The following is an 8,380-nucleotide window of genomic DNA, read 5'->3' as shown; positions in this document are numbered from 1 at the left end:
ACCACTGAACCACCAAGGAAGTCCCCAAAACTATTTTTAAACAATTATTTTAAAAAATCAAATAACTTTTACACTAAGCCCAGATTTTTTTTGAAAATGAGACATAAATGGAATAGGTCTGATTGATACGAAAATAGGGGACCCTGAACCCCACTTTCTCATTTCTCTTTTGGCCCCCTCCAAAGAACCTCTGGGCATCTTTAAGATTTTCAAACTCAGATTGAAAGTCAAGCATTTAGATAAATCAAAACTCACAAATAAGAAACCCTGGTACTCTCTCACCAAACCAGAAGAAGTTTCTGGCTTTCATCTCCTCCTGCTGTTGAAACTTGCAGTTATCTCCATTCTCCTGTGATGGGTTTAGAGGTAATGCATTTAGTTTTGTGAGGAAGGAATGAACTATTCAGATATGAGTGTGAGGTGGGCAGTTCTCATGAGTGGAGGGCTGAGAGAAGCCACTGGCTCTAGGACACTCACAAAGGCTCACCCTGCAGGTTCCAGGGCTGGGACTCCTGCAGAGAACAGATTAAGTTAAGCAAGGCTCCCAGTGCTTCCTGAAGATGGGAACCCAAGCATGTGTCACCTTTTCTGCCGAGTCTGCTTAGGCTCCCAAGGAAGATTGTCTTTCTCTCTATCTGATGCTCATTTCTCACACTCCAAGGTTTTGGGAAGGCTGGGGAGAAGGAAAAACGGGCTTTGCCAGTTTGCTCCTCCTGTTTGGCTCACTGAAGACCCCCTACCCATCATATGGCCAGACAAGAGCCATAATCCCCTCTGTGAGTGGCCCAGAGAAAACCCGGGTCTTCTAGTCTCATCGCTGCTAATCAGAGCCAAGGAGAGCCAGACCCTAGGACATGGATGCTGTCCTAGAGCCAAGTGTGCCTGTTTTCTTCCCACAGCAGCTCGCCTAACTTCCACTGAGAAGACAGGGCTACACAGCCTGGCAAACTTTCCAAGCATCATCACTGAGTGCCAGATGGGGTCTCTGGTTCTCTTTGTCCTCATTCTGCTCCATTAAAACCCAAAGTCAATCTTAGATAATTCCAGGCTCTTCATTCACCTTTGAAAACAAGAGGTTGAATACAGGAGATTTTCACTGATTGAACCTGGGAGCGAATAAGGTCCCTTCTCCACCCTCACGGAGGCCCCAAGGACCCCAACTCCAAGCCAAGAAGAGCTCCTCTAGTCCAAGCCACTCCTCAGGCAGCTGGAGTGACAGCATCCTGAGAGGAATGAGCACACCTAGGTTGGGACTGAAGCCAGGATGCCAGCCCAGTGCAGGCTCCACTGTCCTGCATTCGGTGATTTTCAACAAGGGGCAAGCACTTCAGAGGTGCTCACCAAACACTGTGAACCGTTTGCAACTATGTTTAGACAAAAAAGAACCCAGCCCTTAAGCCAGAGGTCCCAAAACAGCATTCCACCGAAATTGAGGAAGTAGCCTCAGTTCTGCATGATCCATGAGGTCAGATACCAAGGGGTGCTCCTTTGTAGGTTCATCTGCTAGCTGAGGACCTTGATAAGTCAGCTCAGGGAGAAGTAGGTTTGTTAAGCAGTCCAGCACAACCCCTTTCCTTGCTCCCAACTTCTGGTCTCCCAGCTGCATGGACACTTCTTTGAACCTCAGTCTTCTCAGGCTTAAAATGGGGGTAATTAATCCCTCCATCCTTGCAGGATCGCTGTCATTGCCAACTGTGACATAAATGACAAAGCGCCACGTAACTGTAGAGATGATCAACAATATTACAAAAATAATCCCCACTCATTCAGAATTCCCTAATTATCTAGATTATTTCCCCACTTGCTGTCTGAATTTCTGCCATATTTTCAAGATGAAATAGTCGGATATTAACCTGAGTTTTTTCTGCTTTCATCCAACTCTTTAGAATCATGGACTCAAAACATCACATTTCACTGGCATTATTTCTAATGAAACCCTTCATTAAAAACCCATCAGAGTAATATATGGCTAAGAATAATGTATAACTTCTTTTCAAACCCATCAGAACCATACATGGCTCTAGTGATAGATGAAAAAGCAAGTTGTACAACAACATACAGCATGACTTCATTTTTGAAGGAAAAACATCATATGTTCTTATTCATGCATATTTGAAAGGTTGTATATCAAATTGTTTCGTGGAATTGTTGGGGTGGGATTTAAGGATTGAGGAGGTGGATGGTAAAGGAATTTTTATTTATTTATCTGCTTGAATTTTTAAAAGAAGTTGTCCATATTTTATTTTATTTGTTTTTAATATTTATTTACAGATTATTTATTTATTTGGCTGCATCGGGTCTTAGTTGCAGCACATGGGAACTTTGTTGCAGCCTGTGGGATTCTCTCTAGCACATTTGTTTATAAAGTTGCCTCTCTATAGGTTCCCTGATGCAATCTTCAAGATTGCACTAAAAGTCATGAACAGAAGTATTAAATTTGTAATCAATATACACTTATACATACAATTTGATTTTCAGTTCAGTTCACTCAGTCGTGTCCGACTCTTTGCGACCCCATGGACTGCAGCATACCAGGCTTCCCTGTCCATCAACAACTCCCAGAGAGCTTGCTCAAACTCATGTCCATCGAGTCGGTGATGCCATCCAACCATCTCATCCTCTGTCGTCCCCTTCTCCTCCTGCCTTCAATCTTTCCCAGCATTAGGATCTTTTCAAATGAGTCAATTCTTCACATTAGGTAGCCAAAGTATTGGAGTTTCAGCTTCAACATCAGTCCTTCCAATGAATATTCAGGACTGATTTCCTTTAGGATTGACTGGTTGGATCTCCTTGCTGTCCAAGAGACTCTCAAGAGCCTTCTCCAACACCCAGTTCAAAAGCATCAGTTCTTGGGCGCTCAACTTTCTTTATAGTCCAACTCTCACATCCATATATGACTACTGGAAAAACCATAACTTTGACTAGACAGACCTTTGTTTGGTCAATTTGATTTTAACATACTCAATATAGCATGTTATCTCTCTTCTTCCTGTGCTGACCCCCATCACCCTCAAGTGATGATGGCCTAGGTAGATCTTAGGGTGCACTGTCCTTTATGTAAATGACATCTGAATGAAACTGCAGCAACTTATGAATCTGTTCAGAACTCCTTCTGAAAGATTTCTCAAGTCCTGGAATTCTATAGACTTACACCACCACCATGGAACATGAAGTCAGCTGACGTGGGTTCAATCCCTGGGTTGAGAAAATCCTCTGGAGGAGGGCATGATAACCCACTCCAGTATTCTTGCTTGGAGAATCTCATGGACAGAGGAGCCTGGTGGGCTATAGTCCATGCGATCACAAAGAGTCAGATACGCTGAAGTGACTTAGCAAGCACAGACTCCCAAGAGCCTCACCCTGATATATCACTAGGGACCAACGGATAGCACCTAGTGAGTCTGTCTGTTTCCCCAGGACTCAGTTCTCAAAGGAATCTTCAGACTGGAAATGGAAGTTTTCCATGTTGCTCCAGAGAGTGAAATTTACAAGTGACGGGAGGCAGTGTCTGGGAATGGAATCCCCAGTCTTAACAATAGGAGAAAGAATTTGGTAACTAAAACTAGAATTTGGTAACTAGAACTGAAAATGGATGGGGCTGTCTTAGTAGTAAGTGCTGAGATGACTGTCACAGGATTCAGGCAGAGGTGAGTGAAGCATCAGACTCACTATAGAAGGAATTTTGGTGTAAAAATAAATTTTGTGATTCTTAATTATATACTTTGCATCTTTATTTATTAGTGGTAAGATTAACATGTGGCTTTAGGGGAAAACATCTTTAAAGTGATAAGCTCTGTGATCTAAATTCGCTGTGTATTTATAGTGTTGGGTTTGGAAACTGGTTAGTTTCTGAAAGCCTGGATTTTAAAGACCATCAATCAATTGTTTGGTCCTAATTAATTTTCCTTGAGAATGTCTGACAATGTTAACAGAAGCAGCAATTAAAATTGAATGGTGGTGTAATCACCATCTCAAATATTTAAACAATGTGGTTATATAATATCTATCAACACAGTGGAAAAAAATATTCTCAGGGAAATAGATGTGAACAGAAAAGAACTATTGCTTCAGGGTTTAGAAAATGTTATTTCTTCTCCTTATGCCTCCCAGATCTTCAAGGTACAAGACAACAAGACAAGCTCTTGCTGGCCCCTCATGCTGACTTCTGACAGCAGTAAGCCCCCACAGGCCCTACACCTTGGGTAGTTGGAGCTAAAATATGCCTTCCAGTTGTCTGCTTCAATCATAATCAGACAAAAGATGTTCTGTGTTTCCCCTTCAAGTCAGTCTGTGTGGGCTCATTCTAATCAGCCAATGAGCCTGGGGCAGAAGTGTTGGTGTGAGGGGTTCTGATTCAGCCCAGGACAGATTTATTGAGGTCCTACTATATGCCAACTTAACCTTCCAGACTGCCATTTGCATCTTCACCTTATTTCCTAAAAAACTATACCTATCTATTCATCTATCTTGGAGAAGGAAATGCAACCCACTCCAGTATCCTTGCCTGGAAAATCTCATGGGCAGTGGAGCTTGGTGGGCTGCAGTCCATGGGGTCACAGAGTTGGGCACGACTGAGCAAATAATACTACTAATACTATCTATTCAATGCTTGCAGACACCTCTTCCTAGAAAGTCCAGAGATTCATCACATTTATGGTATCCCAAACTGAACTCAGTGTCTTCCCTTCAAGCTACTCCTCCTGCCAAATTCTCTCTTCCAGTGATGTTCCTATCACCTGTTACCAGATCAGAAACCTGGCATTCAGGCTTCATTTATTTGTTTTTGGCTGTACTGGGTCTTTGTTGCTGCACACGGGCTTTCTTTAGTTGCTATGAGTGAGCGAGGGCTGCTCTTCGTGGCAGTGCTCTGGTTTCTCCTTGCGGTAGCTTCTCGTGTTGCAGAGCACAGGCTGTAGGGTGAGGACTCAGTAGGTTGAGGTACACAGGCTTAGCTGCCCTGCCGCATGTGGGATTCCAGTTCCCAGACCAGGGATCAAATCAGTATCCCCTGCATTTGCAGGCAAATTCTTAAGCACTGAACCACCTCGTGAGCCTTCATCTCCTCCTTTTGAGTTATCTGGCTTCTTTGCAGTGAGCTGATTTCATTATTTCTACCTCCATCCAGGGCTTATAGAAGGCACCAGCATGTCCACACCCATTTTTCAAAGATGGAAACCCTTCCATTCCAGGTAGTAAAGAGCCTCAGAGCCACACTCCCCAAGCGTCCCTCTGTCCACTATAACAACTCCTCCCTCCAGAGCCTGCAGTCCTTCCCATGATCCAGCCAGCCAAGGGGTGAGGTCTGGCACAGTGGAAGGCTGGGGAGCCTTCAGGAACTTGCTCTGGTTTTGATTGTCTGGTAGCTGGATGGGACTAATCATTACTGTTTGACTACCCTGTTCACAGTCCTTGACTGTCTTATCAGTTACAGCACAGTAAATGTCATGCCTGGGGCCCCTACAAAGGCTTAAATTACTTTTTTTTTAATCAGAAGAAAAGGAATGAATATAATGACTGTTTAATGATGAATCATGCCTGGATTTACACTGATAATCACACAGCCACAAAGTTTAATTTTGCAGTATTTTTCATGGATGAACCCTACAAGCCAACCCAGAATGCAGTCCCATTCCCTTCTTCCTCATCCTTCTCTTATCTCCAGAACTCCAGATGATTTTTCCTCGGATCTTCCTTCATCCACTGCCTTCCTCTTTTACTCCTCACTTGTGGACCACCTACTAGGTACCAGGGGCTTCCATTGCAGCTCAGTTGGTAAAGAATCTGCCTGCAGTGCAGAAGACCTGGGTTTGATCCCTGGGTCAGGAAGATCCCCTGGAGAAGGAAATGGCAACCCACACCAGTATCCTTGCCTGGAACAATCCCATGGACAGAGGAGCCTGGTGGGCTGCATTCCATGGCATCCCAAAGAGTCAGGCATGACTGAGAGACTATCACTTTCACTTTCAACTTTCCAGGTACCAGTTCTGAGCATCTGGAAATGAGCAAGCCACATTGCTGGCCCTCAGGTTGTTCACAGTCCAGAGACGATGAAGATGAAGAAACCACCAACTGAAGTACCATGTGGTAGATGGTCCAGCAGGAGACCCAGAGCTCAGAGAAGAGAGAGGCTTCTCCACTCAGGCGAGTTGAGACAGACCTGATGCTTGAGCTCCGGGTGTCCCTGAAGGATTTCACTCTTGCCTCAGAAAGGAGAGCATAGAACAAGGACCATCTGGGGGCTTGAACGCCTCTCCCAGCCGCTGCCAGGGTTCACACCCCTGGTCCCAGCGCCTGTCTACAATGGTTCTGTGGCAGACTAAGCTTTCAGAGGGTTGGCAAGGCTCTGCTTGTGGCTTATCAGCCTGGGCTGTGGACAGTGTTGGGTCTGGATGGAGTCCAGCACTACAATGGGTTATCGGTCTAGAGAACCACCACCACCCACCTTGGAGGAGGGGCTCCACGCCTCTGATGTAGGGCTGGTCTCCAAGGGGGAGTGGGGCAGGTGCAGCCAGCTGACCAGGGGAGCCAGCGGTGGTGGTGTGTTACTTGTCTGTGGGGCCAAGTCATCTACCTCGATCTTCACTGCCCTCACCTCTTCCTGGGCAGTTCCTGCACTGGCATTTGGACCTTGCTCAGAGGGAAGGCCAGAATACAGGTAACTGGCTAGGCATGATGGTGGCACTTCCTGAGGTCACCTTCCTGACCTGTCCCCCGTCCCCCAGGGCAGCCCCAAAGGCTAGTCCTACTCCGGGCCTTTTCTGTGCTTCCACACCTCTTGCCCACCCTTTCTCTAACTCTAAAGCCTCATTTGGCCATCAAAACCCTGGAAGCTCTACAGTGAAAATTCTATTTCACTCCTCCAGTTGGAACTTCTCCCTGTGTTCCCAAAATATATGGCAAACTTGTAAAGGGGTGTGACAGTCCTTAGAAGTTTTGGCAGGACTTGAAGTTCATTGCACGCATATGTCTTGCTCACTAGCTGCACCTCTTCGAGAGCCATGATCAAGCGTGATCTTCGAGCCCACAGAGACCAGCACAAACCCATCAGTGACCTATGTCTCAGCAAATGCTTGTAAACGACCCTCTCCCACTGGGACTCGGAAGTGCCATGACTCCTAGATTAAGCTACTTACCCCTCATAGGCTAGGTTCTGCCTGTATTTTGGTTGTTCTTCCTTAGAACAAACCAGAAGATCAGAAATATGACTGAACCACAGGTATCCAGGACAAGTGTGTCCTTCTCATAATATCCCATAATTTAATCAAAGGAAAGCTAGTTCAGAGGAGACCTTACAGGCTGTAGGGAAGAATAGCATGTCTCCATCAGAAGCAGGTGAGCAAGGAAGTTTGCTCTCCCCTCCACTGGATGTGCTAAGTCGCTTCAGTCACATCTGACTCTATGAAATCCTATGGACTGTAGCCTGCCAGTCTCTTCTGTCCATGGGATTCTCCAGGCAAGAATACTGGAGTGGGTGGCCAAGCCCTCCTCCAGGGGATCTTGCCGACCCAGGGATCAAACTCACATCTCCTTTATCTCTTGCATTGCAGGTGATTCTTTACCGCTGGGCCCCTGGGGGAAGCCCTCCCCCTCCATCATGGCCTGACAATGATGCCCCTCCCAAGATGCCCATCACTTTCCTGCTGGGAAATTTCTGTTCTCTGGAAGATCCATTTCAGACCTCAGCTCCTTTCTGCAGCCATCTTCAGTCTTCTGAGAAAGAATCTATTGTTGCTTCCTCAGGGGTCCCATGATACCACCCTCTCACCTCTGTTAAGCTGTTTGGCACATTTATTGAAATCAGCCCCTGGCCGATTTGGCTTTTTTCACTGAGCCAAATACTCACGGCGGTTAATTCTGGGAGCAATGATTTAAAAGGAGACAGATTACAAAATACCCAGAAGAGAGCAGAACAAAGGACTTGGAAATCTGTGCCCCATGAGGTAACCCACTGAGAGGTCAGCCTGGGAGACTCAGGGTTTAGCCTGTCTTCTCTGTGCAGTCATTATTAATAGCAATCACTCTCACTCCCAAAACTGTCCTGGTTTGGTCCATAAAATATTTATCTCGTCACCCTATTTGAGGAATAAGTAAAGAAAACAAAGGTGTTTGATTCGAGGGAGACTTGAGGAAGCACACTGCCGTCCTCAGATATCTGAAGAGCCCTCTTCAGGGTGGGCCAGGGTGCTCTGTGTAGCCCCAGGGGAGACCTGGGACCTGTAGTCCAGGAGGAGCCCATGTCAGCCTTCCCACTAACTTTTGTTTACTGTCGGGCACCAGGACTTGGCAGTGTTCCTGGACTCTATGAATCCCTTGATAAATATTTGTGGGAGGGAGGCAGGAGAGGGAATTTCCAGCAGGAGAGCTGACTGCATCGAGGGGC

The sequence above is a fragment of the Bos mutus genome, chromosome 11 (genome assembly GCF_027580195.1).
Source record: "Bos mutus isolate GX-2022 chromosome 11, NWIPB_WYAK_1.1, whole genome shotgun sequence".
NCBI classification, from domain to species: Eukaryota; Metazoa; Chordata; class Mammalia; order Artiodactyla; family Bovidae; genus Bos; species Bos mutus.
Note: the sequence above shows the minus strand (reverse complement) of the source record.